Raw genomic sequence first — 17,753 nt, forward strand, 5'->3', positions numbered from 1 at the left:
TTGTCACAATGACAAATGGATGTCATGTTCTTAATTATTCAGCTTTTGTTTCCTGTTACTTTTAGTTTCTGATTGCATCTTTCGTGCAGGAATCAAGCAAATTTGGAATTTTTTTCTGAAGGTTACATAAAGATCTGCCTTATACCTGAATAGGAACAATCAGTAACTCAAAAGATTGAACTAGTATTTGTTCATAAACCAAATGAAAATGTAACAGCTGGGGTAAAAGAAGGAGAAGAAGAGACAATAAGAGAGAGAGAACAGAAAGAAAGAAAGAGAAAGAAAGGAAAAGAGAAAGAAAGAGAGAAAGAGAGAAAGAGACAAAGGGAGAAAGAAAGAAAGAAAGAAAGAAAGAAAGAAAGAAAGAAAGAAAGAAAGAAAGAAAGAGAGAAAGAAAGAAAGAAAGAGAGAAAGAAAGAAAGAAAGAGAGAAAGAAAGAAAGAAAGAGAGAAAGAAAGAAAGAAAGAAAGAGAGAAAGAAAGAAAGAGAGAGAGAAAGAAAGAAAGAAAGAAAGAAAGAAAGAGAGAAAGAAAGAAAGAAAGAAAGAAAAAGAAAGAAAGAAAGAAAGAAAGAAAGAAAGAAAGAAAGAAAGAAAGAAAGAAAGAAAGAAAGAAAGAAAGAAAGAAAGAAAAAGAGAAAATATTACAGAAAAGATTTCTGTATGTGCATACACGTAGAGAGTGGTTTTCATGCTGATGAGCAAATACATGAATAAGAAGTATTTTGATCAGGAATTGTCATTCTGTGGGATTCAGAAAGCATAGTTATGTCATTAGGTAACAATCTATAATTAACTCATTCAAGTATCTGTGAAGGACACGGCTGAGCCAAGGACAGGAACAGCTATTCCACCCACATGTTCAAATAAAAGCAAACAAAAGTTCTTGCTGTCTGTCACCATAGTCAGAACCTTTATGAAAGCTGGTTGATGTGCAGTTATTATTCTGGACATTATGTCTCACGAGAGAGACTGTGTGAAAAACCTTTATTTCCTTGCACAGAAAATGTTGTATTTTAAAGGAAATACACAAGTTTAATTGGACAGCAATTGGACAGCAAAATTGACATAAAAATAAACCAAAAATCAAATTATATTTAAAAAATTTTAATTTCAAATGTTCTTAACTGTGAGAGAGAAGAGAAACACTTTGGCGGTGCTACTTTAACTCCTGACATGGCAGTCAACAGAGAACAGCAGAGTTGGTTGGCAACCATCCTATTATTAACCACTTCAGCAATAGCACAGATCCCAGCATTGCTTTATATTCTTTGTTAGAATACATGTCATAAAACATGGTCAGGAGATGGGAAGAAATTACAACAGGACAGCTTTGAAAAATATGCACATTATACAGGTGTATTAAATGGATACAATGAAGCATTAATCATGCTTTCCTTCTCCTGTTCATTTTTAATCATCACAGATTTACAAAGCTGTTGGTAGTGTTCCTCAATTTTGACAAAAATATTTTATTTTCTTAAAACACTTTTTTCTGAAATATTCCCAAAGTTAATTTTAATTAAAACATAGTTATCGGTTAAATATTAATAACTTAATTCTTTTATTATATATGTAAAGGTAGTTCATAATTGGCCATTAAATTCAAATAAATCGTTGCAGATTTACACTGATATGACTGAAAGAAAAATTTGGCTCATGGTTCCCAGTTATTACTCCCACAGCCTCACTGACTTACAGTAGGGGTGTAAATGAGAACATAATTTAGCCCAAGTTATGCAATTATGGATACTAATTCCCCAAGGATAAATTTTGATTTGAGGGCAGTTTATTCTAAGTGACTATCACTAGTCCAGCATGATGTGATATATGTGATGTGGGAGAGAGGGAGAAAGGAAAGAAAGAAAGAAAGAAAGAAAGAAAGAAAGAAAGAAAGAAAGAAAGAAAGAAAGAAAGAAAGAAAGAAAGAAAGAAAGAAAGAAAGAAAGAAAGAAAGAAAGAAAGAAAGAAAGAAAGAAAGAAAGAAAGAAAGAAAGAAAGAAAGAAAGAAAGAAAGAAAGAAAGAAAGAAAGAAAGAAAGAAAGAGAAAGAAAGATGGACTCTCATAACAAAGATCTCTAATGTTATTAGTTAAAAACCAATTTGACTGTAAACTTTAATTCATCTACTAAATGTCAAGCACTACTGGATATACCAGCAGTTTCCTTAGCCCTTCTTGTTATTAATATATGCTTAGCTGCAGTGGAAATTAGAAGGTCTGTAATAATAGCCTTCCAAAAACACTTGAGATGAAAATTTTGGTTTTAAATTTACTGAGAACTCTATTACTGTAGTAACAAGTTATATAAAAGGCAAATGTTAGGATAGAAGCCTTTCATTTAGACCAGCTTATTTCTGACATTATATGTATTCTACTTTTTTCAGAAGTGTTAGAGTCATTGAATTTGACCAGTATGCAATCCACTGCTAAAGAACACATTACTATGGGGTTTCTTTTATTTTAAAACCATTTAATTTCTTTAATACCCAGAATCTTTGTGCAGCACTTTCCATGAGCTTTGTCACATCACTGCTTTGTCAAACAGGAACCAAACAGTTCTATGGGTAGAACTTCCTCTGACATGTATACATGCAACCCTGGACAGCTTAGTTTCTTTCTGAAAATGTAATTGAAAGTCACTTAAATTATTCTACATACATTGCATTCTCCTGTCCAAAAATGGTATTGTAGGCTATGGAGGCACAAAGGAGAAAACCTTTTGTGTACATGTGTTTCAGGGAGGGAGACAAACTGTGACTGAGAGAGCAGCTTGGAAGTTGAAGAAAGAGGAATAACCAAGACGACATTTCGACTCAATAAGGAAAGAATTTTTAACCTAGCTTCCTCATACACAGCATTGTCAGACTCTTTCACTTGTGTAAGAAGGCTCCCAGCTCCTCATCAAAAACTGTGTAGGCATTAAAAACAAAACAAACAAACAAACAAACAAAAAAAGAACAAGAAATGGTACTGGTATTTCTTTTGTAAGCAAATTGAAAAATAATTTTATTATTAAATTTTCAGAAGGGTAGTAGACTAAAAATCATGAGGAGAGGAGAGGAGAGGAGAGGAGAGGAGACGAGAGGAGAGGAGAGGAGAGGAGAGGAGAGGAGAGGAGAGGAGAGGAGAGGAGAGGAGAGGAGAGGAGAGGAGAGGAGAGGAGAGGAGAGGAGAGGAGAGGAGAGGAGAGGAGAGGAGAGGAGAGATTGAAAATTCTTTCTTGCAAAGGTGTACATCTTCAAGCAGACTTTACTCGTGCAGGTATATCACCTAACTTCAGTGAAACCTGTGTGAAGAAAGTTATGTGGGATTTGGTGTCTTGATTTCTTTTTTCTTTTTTTTTGTCCTCCTTTTTATTTTCAAGTAGTCTTTTGATGTTCAAAAATACAACCCCGAAGATATGTTCCAGCTTTAAAATATTCCTGATACAAAATGGTGGGTTTGTGTTCGTTGCATTTCTGCGTTTCTGTTATACATCATTATATAACAAAACTGCTTTCAACATTAAGGGCTAAGTGATTTTCCTCAAGTAATATTTGCTAATATTGAATAACTATTCCTTCCCAGAACGTCTCCAGTTTCTTTACAAACCCCACCATCCCTGTGCAACACTATAATTTCAGAGGGCCGTCAAGTGCTGTTACCTCTTGGAGTAACTTGACAACTGTTACATAGAGAACTGCAATCTAAGTTGTCCAAGGTTACAAAAGTCCAGCTCACCCATTGTATTATTTTTTTTAATGTCACGTAAAGGAGGAATGCTAGTAGAAACTGGTCAATTTTGCCTACTTATTGTTGAAGTAGCTTAGCTAAGGGGTCCTTGAGCTACCTGGTGAAGTCACAAGTTGGCATGACAACAAGCACAGAGAGTCTAGAAATAGGAGAAAATGTGTACAGCTCAAATCACCAGAATGTATTTTGTTTGGTTCACTTTAATGACATGCATGTGAGATTTTTTTTCTGCACAATATGTATTTGGCAGTTGCTGAAGGAAACCACGGGATAGATAGTTTGGAGAAAATGAGCTTTACCAATACGGCTGTTGCCAATCATATCAGTATCTAGGGCCACATTGTTCACCATGGCACTGCTGATCTTCCGCAATATCCTCACTAGGTGGGCTGAAACCAGATGGCATCACTATGTCCATGGGCTTTAACTAATTCTTAAGCCATATCTGGGGTGTAAACATTAGTTTTTTCCATCCACCCCAATCTAACATTTTGCTTTCCCACCATGCTACCTTTCTCTATATCTTTGTCTAAAAAGAGCCTGTGTTGGTGGGGCCAGGCAAATTCACATTTTGTATCACTTCTGAGAATTGTAAATAGAGATGCAAGTAAACACAGTTCATTAAACAGGCTGATCTTGGTAAAATTTTGCCAAGTTTCTCTGTGCCTAAGACCCTCTGTTGTGCTTGTGTAATTTCCCAGAAGCTCAACAGCTAACAAAAGTATGCATTGGAAAGTGAAGCTGTATTTTCTGCCATTGCTATTATTTATTCATGCTTCCTATTTTTGTCTTTTCTTCTCTTTAAAAAACTGCTGCAATAACACCAGTTGCTCCAGACAAATTCAACTATTTCTAATTTTACAAAAAAAAAAAACAAAAAACACAAAAACATTTCATTCTAGACATAGCTGGTTGATATACTGCTTTTGGTTGGACTTTCCTGGGAAAGAGGAGAAAACAATTGCTTCATTGTTTATTTCTGAATCATGGAAATATTCCTGCAGATTTTCAGATTACTTATGAACAGAAATTTACCTCAAAACTGATTGGAGATGAAGAAAAAATATTTCTCCAATAAAACTGCAAGTTTTCATATCACTTTTTACCCTTTTATTTTGTAATTATGGTACAATAAATAGAATATCTCAAAAAATAAAACTTTTCAATTTAAAACGTGGAAGCAAGGTAGTTTGTTTCTCTACCAAATCAAAGTTTAGCAATTTGATTTCAAAAGAACTGTGGTTTTTTCTTTTTTTTCTTTTTTTTTCTTTTTTTTTTTTTTTAAGGTAATAAAAATGTTGCAGTTTTCCAATCAGCTTTAAATGTCATCTCATCTGAAAGGCTGACAAGCATGGACTTCCCCATAAAGGACTCGATGTTGCTAAAGAGAAAATAAATAAATGAAAGCTTTCCTTCTAAACTTAATTCTTTATATCTTGAAAGTTTTCCGGGCTGTTTTATTTTTTGTGCCTTCATAAAGGGTTAAGAGGTATTTCTCGCAGTGATAGATACAAAGAGAAGCCAGCAATAATTTGACATGAAACCTCAGACTACGCTTAAATTGTTTGATTCTGTAACAGCAAACAAGAATTTTATTAACATCTTATCCTTTGCTGGCCCCAAGATAGCCTCTTATCAACACAATACAACAAAACAACGTCACAAAAGAGATTAGGACAGAAAGGGATATAAAAAAATACTATATCATTTGAAATGGCAAGGGACTGAATGTTACAGTTCCTTTACGGAGAATCCAATCCATATTTATTATTTTTTTATACGTAAAAAAGTCACAGATCTCTTGCCAAAATTATACCTTTTCCTTCCCTTTTAAGTCCTTTCACATCACTTGCAATACAATTCCTCACTAGGTTGCTTTGGAGTAGCATGGCATTCTAAAGTAGAATTGGAAAAATAAATGGAGTAATGGCCATAACCCTGAAAACACTTATTCCTGAACATATAAAAAGGGAAAATTTACTGAAAATGAGGAAGCCTAAGTTACTGCTGGACTGTGGTTGCAATAACTTTTCTGTGCCAACCATTTACATGTGAAATTACTCGAGCATTTTCAGTGATAGCATAAATTATAAAGGTGCAATATGAACAGTAGAGTTCACCTGAAAAACTTCCCACAAAGATATAATCTGAAATACACATATACATATGAATGTGTCAGTTAGGGTTAGAGCACAGTATTATAGAGAAAGTGGCAGTGACTCCTATACTTAGGCTGTCTAACATATTCCGTGACAATTCCATATTCCTTCCAGCAGCTTTATTGGAGAACTAAAATACCACCACTGCTTGCAGTCAGACTGGGAAACTTGGCACAGGAGTAGTTTTTTGGCTAGGGAGGTGTCTTTTGCCCACCCTGTGGAGGTATCTTCAGATTTGGCAGAGTTATCAATCAATGGAAAATTATTTCCATCACTGACACTTAAAGTTTTTTCTTTCTGTTATTATTACTCATGGGCCACCCTAGCTTCTTTCTTCCACTCCACATGGGTCACCAACCAAATACATCTTTGGTTTTATCTTTTCCAAGGAAAAGAAAATGCTTTTCAGATGAACTGGGCTGGGAACCAGCAGCATGCAACATCACCCCCTCTTCTGTTTACTGGTGTAATTTATTTTTGGTCTTAGTTCTTGCTGCTGAGTGATGCCTCCCACTTCACTGCTGACATGGGCTGGGAAGAGCACACAGGTGTCCAGCAAGGCAGGTTTGAGTCTCAAGGTGCCTATGGACAACACATTTTCCCGCTACACAACCTTGATTCATTCCAGAGAGTCCTGTGGGAAAAGTAGATTCTCTTTCTTTTTTCTTTTTTTTTTTTTCATATTTTTCAGTTCATGTAATTAGCATGACTAAAGATTAGTATTTTAAGCCTGCTAATAAGATACCAATTTTCAGTTTCACAGGAAAACTTAAATCCAGTATAGTCTGATGCCTGGGGCCTCAGGTGATGCTTAATAGCATTCTTTTCATGTCCCTTTTGGTAAATGCATCACGGACATCACACGTTATATCTCTATATGTACATATACACTTGCGTCTAACATTTCTAGGGAAAGGACGTGGAGTTATAAGCTAGGTATGCCAGTGCCGCAGACTGCAGTACCGTAGGGACACTTAGGTCAGCTTTCAGCTGTCTTGGCAGGAGAGCTGGACCCTGCTGAGGTCCATGGTTCCATCACCAAATCTAGCTGGCTTCACGCAAGTGCAAGTCTGTCTACACTACCTTTCAAACTCATTTCATTTTGTTTTTTCTAAGAGCAGCTTTTTGCCCTGCAGACGACAACAATCTGTCATGTCACTTACCAGCAGCAGTACATAAACGGAATTGGAGTGCTAAATATTCCCATTGAGAAAATGGACAAAGATGTGAATGTGAAAAAAACCAAAATAACTAATTAATTGCAGCACTTTCTTTCTATCCCAGCTATTCAAAGTACTGTTTGAAAAGTACATTGCTCTGTAACAGAACCCAGCTCCGCTCCTTACACAAGCAAAACACAAATGACTTTTCAATCCATTTACTTTTTTGCCTCAATGAAAATTTTGTAGACTTTTTGTGTAAGTGCTGTGTCTTGTAAATCAACAAAACAAAGTTATTTTTTTAAGTTCTGGAATGTACCAAAAAAGTTTGGAACCACAGATTTCATGGGATTTATATGTACTTGATGTCCAACTTTCTATTATTTCTAAATTTTCTTGAAGAATTATTTTTTAAGCTGACAGTTTTAATACTGAATCTCCAGTGTAAGCATATTTTTAAGGCTGAATGCTAATCCCTCAAGTGGGGTAAGATATTTTAACCACAATAGGGTAAATGGAGATGCCAGAAAAACTAATGGGATTTAAGATACATCAGATGCAAGAACAGTTAAAGTTGAAACAAGTTTTGATCCTTACTATTAAATATGCCACATACATTTTTGCCTCAGGTGCTGCAGAATTTGACCTAAAAAAACAGACGTGAGCCTGTGAATGACAAGATAAATGACCATTTATCTCTGAGCAGCAGCTACTAAACCAGTTTAAGTTCACTTGTAAGTTTTTCACACAGGTCAACAAAATCTCTTACCTTCCTCATTCAGTTCTTTGGAGTGTCACTAATACAATTGTGGATACTTTAGCACCAGGAGAGAAACGCTGAGGTGAGTCTGAGGCACCTCAAGTTTAATTTTAAGGGATGCTCATGTAACATCAAGAAATCTTGATAGGAACTTTTGAAACACCATGTTTTCTCAAAGTGCAATATAGTTTCAGCCTGGTTTCACTTTAGATTTTACATTCACTTGAATCAGAAATGAGACTGAAAACAGGGCGTAAAAAAAGTGGTCAGGAACCTGAAATGGCAGAAGATTGCAAGGCTCTGTTTAATACTGAGAGACAATAGCTTACATTATGCAAAATTACATTGCTTAAGTCAAAGCTAGTTTTGCATTTTTAGGACCATAAAAAATCCCAGTGTGAAACCACAAACTTCTGCCTTTTCTGTTTTTTTCTTTTTTCTTTTTTTTTTTTTTTTGCTTTCTTGTAACTTAAAAAATATCCAAGTGATTTAAACCATATTCTGTAAAAACAAGTTTCTCCCGTGCTGAGACCTTGTGTGCCAAGTTTCAGCACACAGCAAATTTTTATAGGCTGAGATATTAACCTCTCAAAACAGGAGCGTGTAATGGAAACACTGTTAATCCCTTGACTATTGGGGCGTAATGAGGCATTAACCTACTAGCTCTCAAAAGTGAAAGGGTCCAGTTTCTGACCTCAGTTATAGTCGTCCACCTTGAGAGGAACTTCTTTATTTTCAAGTACTTTATACACTCTCAAAAAATTGTTTTCTTTTCCAAAACCACTGTTCCTGGGAGCAAAACTCTACAAATATGAAAACTTAGATTTATGAGCTATAGCGTGTCCCTGAAGGTAATTAAAAAGCTGTAGATAATTGTCATCATGTAGTGCAGTTTTACAGAATCATACACACTTCAAGATTATGTACTAGCTGTGTTTGTAAGTGGTAACTGTCTCATTAGCTTTGGGATATTTAATGTTATACAGAAATTCCTACAACCATGGGAAAAAAATGAGTGTCATCTAGTCTCTAACATTTTTCCATGGCATTACTTTTTTGAATTAACTTGGTTGCTAGCAAAAATATTTGCCAGCCCATAACCTAATCGTTCCCCATTCAAATACAAGGTTCCTGCTTTTAAACTGTTTTCAGTCTAGACTCTGATCCCAGCAACACAAGAACATTTAAATGTAACAGGTCTTAAAGGTAAATAACTTCTGGAAACAGTTCAATATGAAATATTATGTGATTTAAAACTTATTATGTGATTATCAACTCAGTGACACTAGACTGATGGGATCACTGTAGAATGTCTAATGTAAGAATAAGGGATAATTAATTTAATAAATGGTAAAGTATTTAGCCCATACAGACAATTACTAACACACTCTAGGGCAAAATTTGAGATACTTGATATGTATGTCATACATATGTCACCCATGTATTCCTGAACACAAAGGTTCCCTCTGTGCTGCAATCAGGAGGCGTGGCTCCAGTACAGACAGACGTACCTGCTGCCACCTCGGTGCAGCCCGCTCAGGTAACAGGGAAGCAAAGACATGACAGCAGAGGCTTCAGCTTCCCAAATAAGAACCTGCTTTCCCCAGCAGTAGTGTACAGCCCACGGTGAAACGCGTACTACCACATATTGCAGCTACGTGTAGGCCCCTAAGAGGAGAAGCTGAATTAGATATAGCATCTTCAGGAAGGTGAGGAATACAAGCCTATTTTCTGTCCATCGCTCACCAGAGGAGCCTGTGTTTGCCTGAGTCTTTAGAGAGAACAGATTCCTAACTTGGTCATCCACGTTCAGAGAAAAACTAAGGAAAGTGAGTATCCTCATAACTGTTACCTTGACAGGTTAAAGATGAAAGACATAATACCATTAAAGATTATTTTAGATTAGGTTCACTAATATTTGCGACAGGGTCACATCTGTCCATGCACTGAATCCAAGCATATACAAAGAAACACAAAAGACTGGTTCCAGCCTCAGTTTGGACATCTTGCACCCACAAGGGCAAAAATCTTGAAGGATTCTGGCTTTTTTGGAAACATTCAGCCTCTTATAGCTATATAAAAGTATAGAATGACTTAGTATGTTTTATTTGCACAGAGTATATAATACTCCAGCGTACATGCATATTATATAGGATGTGTTATTATATATGACATCTACTGCATGTGTATAATACACATTTCAAACAAAAACTGTTTCAGGGAAAGAAGACGGACATTCTCTGTTTCAAACTTTGTTTGTTTAACATTTTCATACATGCATAAAAAGTTACAGTCTTTAGAGAAATACATTGAAGCAAGCTCTTTTCTGCAAACCATATTGGTTTTGTGAATCAGACATTTCCGATTAAACAGCATTCGTTAAAATAAAACTCTGGCAAGTCACAGCGCTAACCCAAACATCCCTTCAGTCAGATGACACTGTAATACTTTACGAGGAATTTGGACACTGGATCTTCCATTATTTTTACTAAGAACAACAGCAGACAATCTCTGCAATGAATTCCAGTGCTAGGTGCGTTTATACATACATGCAGCTTCAGTAACAACTTAAGCCCAAAGGTTTAAGCAAGTGAATAGCATATGTCTGTATATGTAAAGATGAGTCCAAACCCAAAAAACTTGTAAACATTTATAACCTTGCCCATGTTGCCCTCCAGAGAACCACTGACCACCTCATGTATGAGTTAGGCACTAAGTTCAGTCCTACAGCGATGGCAGTTTTGCTGAGCTTCTGCTGTAATTTTAAAAGGGGTAGCTGTAAATTAATCAAAGGTACGAGGCTAGGTGAGAGTTCTGTGAATTATGTTTTTGGACTTAGCTACCCAAATTCAATTTTGTACCCCTAAATCCTGCCATGTCCAACTTCTGAGGCCAAAGAGCACCATAGCACACCAGGGGATTTTGTCATCTAATCCTCCCAGCATGCCTCCAAACCCGCGCTCCTGCTTTCCTTTCCATGGAAAAAGGGCTGTGGGATGAAGGATGGTACATGCCAGGTTTTTACCCTGTAATGGAGACACAATATGACGGCAGAGTGGGAAAGTTATCAGTATGTACACATTTTGAATGCATATAAGCCTCAGGCTCAAACCCTGCAGACAGCCTTAAAGAGGGGTCACATCATACCAACTCTCAGGGGAAAAAGCATGTTTCCCAGTATTTTTATGTAGCAGCTGGCACATTTGGGGCACTACTGTAACATAAATAATAACCTTTCATAAACTGAGGTTGACACCCTGCTCCAAGCTCAAACTATTAAGCATTTTGCTTTGCTTTTGCCTCAGAGGCAGAAATAAAGAGTGACATATCCCACATGGCTAAAATTCCTTGGCCTTTCTCTCAGTCACATTAACATTATTAAAAACATGTAAACTTGGGGTTTTTTTGCTGTTGTTGTTTTGGTGTTCTCATTGTTATTTTGTTTGTTTCCTTATTCTACTCCAACCTATTGTTTTCACTTATTACCCATGCCACGAACAATAACCGATGAAGCAGCAAAAACCCTGAGCAATTGTTTGGAGAGCAGCAGTAGTCCCGTCGTGCTGCCAGTATTTCGGCCCAGCGTACCAGTTCAGCGTGCAAGGTTACCAAAACCAGGCTGCGATAGCTCAGATCTGCCTCTCCCAGCTAGAAAGACTGGGGAAACTCGTAGTTAAAAAAGGAGCATGTGTGGATGAGGGTCATCGGTTCTGCAAGTCCCCTCCGGAGGGGAGCTCAGCGCCCAGCTGTAGGCAGCACGTGGCTCCCTAGCACACAGTGCTCTGCCAGGTCCCGGGTAGACGCATAGTGCACAACTTTTGAAAGCACATACTTTTACAATTCTCTACAGGAAAGGTCAAAACGTCCATTTTATTCTGGAAATTAACATTTCAAGAGAAAAATGTTATTGTTCTTATTAATGTTGTTGTAACATTCAAATTTAAGCAGCAATAAAAAGACACCAGTCCCAGGTACGAACTGCCTAAAGCGTAGCCCCAGAAGCATTGAAGAGTCTTTAAAACTGGGACTTGGGCTGCCAGCTCTCTCCCAGTAATTATTTTCCACCACTTTACTCTGGGGTAGAGTGAGTCAGTCCTTTCAAAAAACACCATCATACAAATACATTTTGCCACAAGCAGACAAGGTCTTCACATTAAAATCTGCAACCCATTTCATATAAGCATAAATGTATTTACTGTAAAGTTGCTTGCAAGCTCTTTATTTTGCTCTAAATATTTCACAAGCCTGAGAATGTTACTAATAAAATGCTCATGTTCAAAACATGATGGTCTTTGTAATAAACTTAAAACAAGGGAAAATGATTTAGAAAATTTTTACTCATCCAGAGCAAACAATGCACTCTTTTCCAGAAGAGTTTAGAAGGAAGATATTAGGCACACAATACATTTCAACATTTGAATTTAAAGATCACAATAAAGAAACAACTCTGCAACTTAAACAAAACATTCCTTTTCTCTTGTCCTCTGAAATAAGAAGTGTTCACAGTGATGATGTAAGAACCTGCAGAAAAAGATACATTGATTAGATTAGATAAGCATGAACAGCAACAGAGATCAAACTTGAAACCAGCACACATATCAGCTATGGAGAGCTATTTCTATCATCTTTGATTTATACTCAGCGATGAGACTCAATTATGAGAAGCGGAAATATCAATTAAGTGGGAGAAAAGTTTTATTAATGGGACAATAATGTTTTTCTCGCTGCTTGAGTTGTCCGTTTGTTTTTAGCCAGAGTAAAGCATCTTTTGAATTTTGCAGAGAAATTAGGATCTCTAAATGACTTTCCCCTGACAGTGAACTGCACGCTACCAAGCCCTCAGTGCTGCTTCTGCAAGGAGTACACCAGCGCGCATTCGCAACCTCACCCCACTTTGCCGTCCCGGCAGGCACCGGGACACCCTGGCCGTGGTGCCAGGGCTCAGCCCTCGCAGGGCATTTGCCGCCCGGCCCTGGTGAGGTGCCAAGCTCACCCCGGTCCGCTCACCCGCGTACGGGAACACCGAGCTGGAAACGCCACCAAGAAGTGGAGCCATAAATATCTTCTATCTATAGCGAACGTAGCGTCACGAGGCTCGGTTGGTTTTCTCCTCTTTTTTTTCAGTTTTACATTTTAGACAGTTTACGCTTCCACTCTCAAAACAGATTTTATCCTAATAAAGGCTTTTATTACTATTATTCACCTGTCATTACACAGCATTAGACAATTAAGTAGCATAGCCCAACTTTCAGAGTGAGGAACATTCCCATTTGCTTTCAAATGGGAATAGGAAGACAACATAAACAAAACATTTCATTAAAATATAGAGCTGCAGCTTTATTTGTTTAAAAAAAAAAATTAAGCATTGCCAAGACTGCCACCTACGCTTAAAAAACTTTGCTATGAAAACTCACTGGCATGAGCAAAAAGAAAAAAAAAAATCTACGGGCATGAAACAGTCTTCAGTCACAGTTTGATTGCCAGGCGATTGACAAAATAATTTGTACCCGTCGATTTTCATGAAGGAAATTTTTACAATGGATTTGCCAAGCAGATTTTTAATTTTAATCAGTAATGAAAAAATGACAACATGGATCACAACAAGACATCAGCCGTTAAATGGGCTTTCGCGATTGCTGTCAGGACGACTCCATTAGGCAGCCATACCTTTGTGGGCATCAATCACGCTCTTCAAACTCTTGTACATCTTCGAGATTTAATTAGACATTTAAGTTCTTTACTAGCAATTTGCAAAACTGTCACTTACTAGAAGTGCAAGACACCAAAAAAATTTTAAGAGTGAGAGCGAGATTTCTTCTGAGCCCTAAGAGACTGTTTATCTAATTCCTGGGAGCAGTTTTAAAGCCACCAGTACCCCCCGCTGAGTCTGACCAATGCCTTTGAAGGCTAATTGCTCCCGCAGACTGAAACTGAGCACAGAAGTGCCTCAGCCACAGCTGCAAGCTGCCTTAAGCTGCTGTGCTGCGGCAAAAGAAACACGGGGGAGGGAGGGTGGGTTTGTGCCTGTACGTATTTGCTCGATGCCGCTTGCAGTCAGGTGCGGCAGAAAACACTTTCTCGACTTTCTTTCCAGGGGAGCTGCTGCATCCGGGTTGGGAAAAGCTAATGAATGTCTGAAATCACTTCTTTCTAAACCATCTACAAAATCAGCCCCTTGCTGTTATTCGCGATGGAGGTGTGCACCGGGGCGCTGAGCTCCCGGGCCAGCGGGTCAACAGCTCCCGCGCACACGGAGGAAGCATCCGTCCGTCACGGCCATCCTCTTCCAAATCTCTGCGCCTCTGTGGGGGTGTTGCATTGCTGGGACTGGCTTTTCTGTTTGTTCAGAGACACCAGGACATTCCTGCAACAAACAGGGAACTTTTTTAGTGCTTTTTTAGTCTGTTTGGATGGGACCTTTGTCATCACTTTGCCAAACAGCTCTTCACAGGTTTTGTGATGGAGGGTGATGGAGAAGGAAAAGCACTAGCTGAGAAAGTTTTAGGTTTGGGTAGATATCTTATTCTTCCCCTCCAGATTTCCAAAATCAAAAGCTGTAGTCTCCTTTAAATGAACTTTGGCATACTACATAGCATTAGAGCGATAAATATAAAAGGTGGATTGTGAAAATGCTGTTACTCACCAGTGAAAAATTTGCCCTGGGCAAAGATGTACAGTAGAGAGTTATTTTCAGGCTAAAGTTGGGATTTTTTTTTTCTCTTTGGTGGTGAAATGAGGGGCAGGGACACTCAGCTTTCCTACAGTTCTTCAGCACAACGAGCGAGTGCATCAAACTTCAGCCATTAGCACATCAGAGCTATTTATTAGTCACCGGTCTGAACTGATACGGGAACATTTTCGTATTTTGCAATTATGCCCTCACAAAGATTACCTGTTCTCACCTGCATACACTCCTCATTGCTTTACCGACGGAGACAGATGACTCTGTGTCTTATTATTCAGGCAAAATTAGCTCCTTGCATTCCCAAGCAACCACAATCATTGTCATGGCAATTTTCATGACTCTTCTGAGTAAATATAGCACCCGTTTCACATCAGCGAGAGGGTGAGCTGTGGCAGGGCGACAAGATGGAGGCAGTCATGTATTTAGGAGCACCGCGCTGGTGGCCGGGGGGCAGCCACTGCGGAGAGGGAGAGTAGCCAGGGCAGAGCTGGAGGTGGCTGAGCTTCACCCCTCCACCACTGGTCTCCACGCACTGGGGCTGTGGAGACCAGTGGTGACCGCAAGCTTGTGAGAGGCTCTCTCTGCCCCCCATGCTTCACGAAGCACTCCTGCATGTGCAGCATCCCTGGCACTGGGGACCTTGGCAGCGGCAGTGGCAGGGTGACAGACGTCAGGAAAATCAAAGGAGGCGTTTGGGCTCCAGGGGAGGAAGTCAGGGTGTTCCTCACAGTGCTCAGGGGGACACGCCACCCACGCCAGTCGTCCTGGCCAGAGGAACAGCAAGCACAGAGAAGGGCAGGGCGGGGAGGAAAGGGAGTCATGCCTCCCCCAGAAAACAAACTGAAAAGAAGATGCAAGGAGATCCTGCTTTGCACTGCCTTACCATGCAGCTGGCATGAACACATGCCTGGTCAGCAGGTACACCTGGCAAATCAAGGAAAATCAAGAGGATGTTACCTGTAGCAACCTTGCAGTTTTGTGGTCCCCACCAGTTCTTTAAGGTACTATTACCAAATCTCTTTGATTATTCATCAGTACCTCAGTGCTTCTGAACTGGAGAGCACGGGGCAACACGTGCGTCCCGGACCTGCGCTTGCACCAGCGCACAGTGGTACGTGGCACACCATCAGCCAGACCTACCGCAGAAATAAACAGCAACATAGCAACAACACACTATAGCACTCTTCATCTTCCATGAGCTTCCAAACTTCATAGCTAATTAACCTCTCCATCGCAGCTATGAGTCAGGTGTCTAGTAATAATATCAATATAAATGACTTTTCAAATGAGAATACTGAGGATAACAAGAAACATGATGCCAGAGACCAGAGCTCAAGTGCTACACCCTGGAGTTTGACTCCATCTCACTGCTGTTTCTATAAACTACTTTACCTTTAAAAGGTGCAGTCTTTGTAAATAAATATGTGCATGCGTGCGTGTACATATAAAGTCTCTTTCTTCCTCTTTTCATATATACTTACACGCACACACATATGTATTGTAACATCTAGCATTCTTCGTATTAACACTCTGCTCGCTGCCAAACGTAGGGTCCTGTTACAAAGGCCTTTTCCATGCCGGAGAGAGAGTGGCCACAGGACTGAGAGGAGCAGGACTGGAGAGGAGCGCGGCCCCGCAGCCAGCTTGAGCAGCCCAAGGGCTATGCTGCTCGCGGGCGATGCACGGCTATGGCCCTGCTGCCGACCTGCAGCACAACGTGTGCTGAAAGGACCTGTGCACTGATGAAGCAAGAATTACTTCCCAGCAGCAGCACCAGGATATTTAAACCACCCTCAGCCCTAATGTCTTCCAGCACTGCTACTTCAGCAGCGTGCTTGCTCCTCTTTCCCATCACACTGCAGGCTCCCACATGGTATTTTTCTATCCGTTAAAGCATTAGGTGGAAAAGACCAGTTAAGCCACTTGGTCCCTCCGTCCCCTTGGCAATACCTTCTTCAACCTCCTTATTCAAGCACTGCTTAGAAAAGAATTCCATTGACTCAGTGGGTGGTTCATCTGAGTAAGGCTTAAACAAAGTCCGTGGGATTTGGCCACCAAAGTGTGGTGACAAGAGGATGCAGACAGCAAAGCCTCTTACGTTTTGGTGCCAGGCCAGCAGGGTGTAACGCAGAGGCCCCAGGAACATGTCGTGAATCAGCCATTTCTCACCGGTCGGAGGCTTTGGGGAAGTGCTCCTGCCTGCCACGGACTGTCCTGCTCCCGGCCCCACCGCTGGCCCCGTGACGCCCCAGGCAATGGGCTGTGGGCTGGGGCAGCCTCCCCACTCTCCCACACCGATGAGCTGCCAAAGGGCACTTCTTCCAGCTTGCAGAAATCACCAGGACTTTAGACTTAGTATTTTTTTAAAGCTGTTCTGGCTTTTCAGAGCCACGTGCTGTTTTACAATGCCACATGAGTCAGATGTCTCTCTCAATGCCCCATCTGAATATATATACTCCCATTTGTTTAAATCTTGTCCTTCCACCTTTGGGCACCTCAACACTTCCCACGTCTGCATGATCTACAGCAAGCTAGTTCAGCCAGCGATGAGGCAGACCTGAAGGAAGAAAAGGCAATAGCTTTTGCCAAATATGCCCTTACGACTTCACCGTGTCACACATTATTGATCTAAGAATCTCACTAATTTCAAAATACAAAAATGTTTGGGGCTATTCTGAAGGAAAGAAGTGTAAGTTAACCTGGTGCCTAGGATAAGACCTTGGTTTAGAATTTTCTCTCCTGGCTAGAAACTTCTAGTTTATTGAAAAAAACAGCTTGATCAGGAAATGATCCATTTAAATAGAAATTGTCAATGCTGATAAAGATATTGTTTGAGCTCTTTTTTCAGAGTATCATCTGACACAAAACCCATTGAAGATAATAGGGTTTTTTCACTGGTTTGGATGGACTTCATTCATGCAGCTCTTGAATCTCCTTGAAACACTTAAGACAGATATTTATACTGGTTTTACTCTAATTTTTTAATATTCTAAAAATCAGGTTTGTACAGTAAAATTCTAGTCCTTTCTTGTGGATTTTGCCATTTGCTTTACTAATGCAACCGAAATCTCATCCTTGGACTCCAGCAATTGTTAATAAACCTACATTAGCAGATGAGCTTTATACTTCTGAGCGATGGGTGTAAACTAAATACTAAAAATATAAAAATATCATATGTAGGCCAAAGTTTAGCCTCAGCTAGATCGAGGAAAAGCTAAAGTAATTCAATAGATCTAAAATTTGCAGTTTTACATACCG

The sequence above is a fragment of the Mycteria americana genome, chromosome 5 (genome assembly GCF_035582795.1).
Source record: "Mycteria americana isolate JAX WOST 10 ecotype Jacksonville Zoo and Gardens chromosome 5, USCA_MyAme_1.0, whole genome shotgun sequence".
In the NCBI taxonomy this organism is placed as follows: Eukaryota; Metazoa; Chordata; class Aves; order Ciconiiformes; family Ciconiidae; genus Mycteria; species Mycteria americana.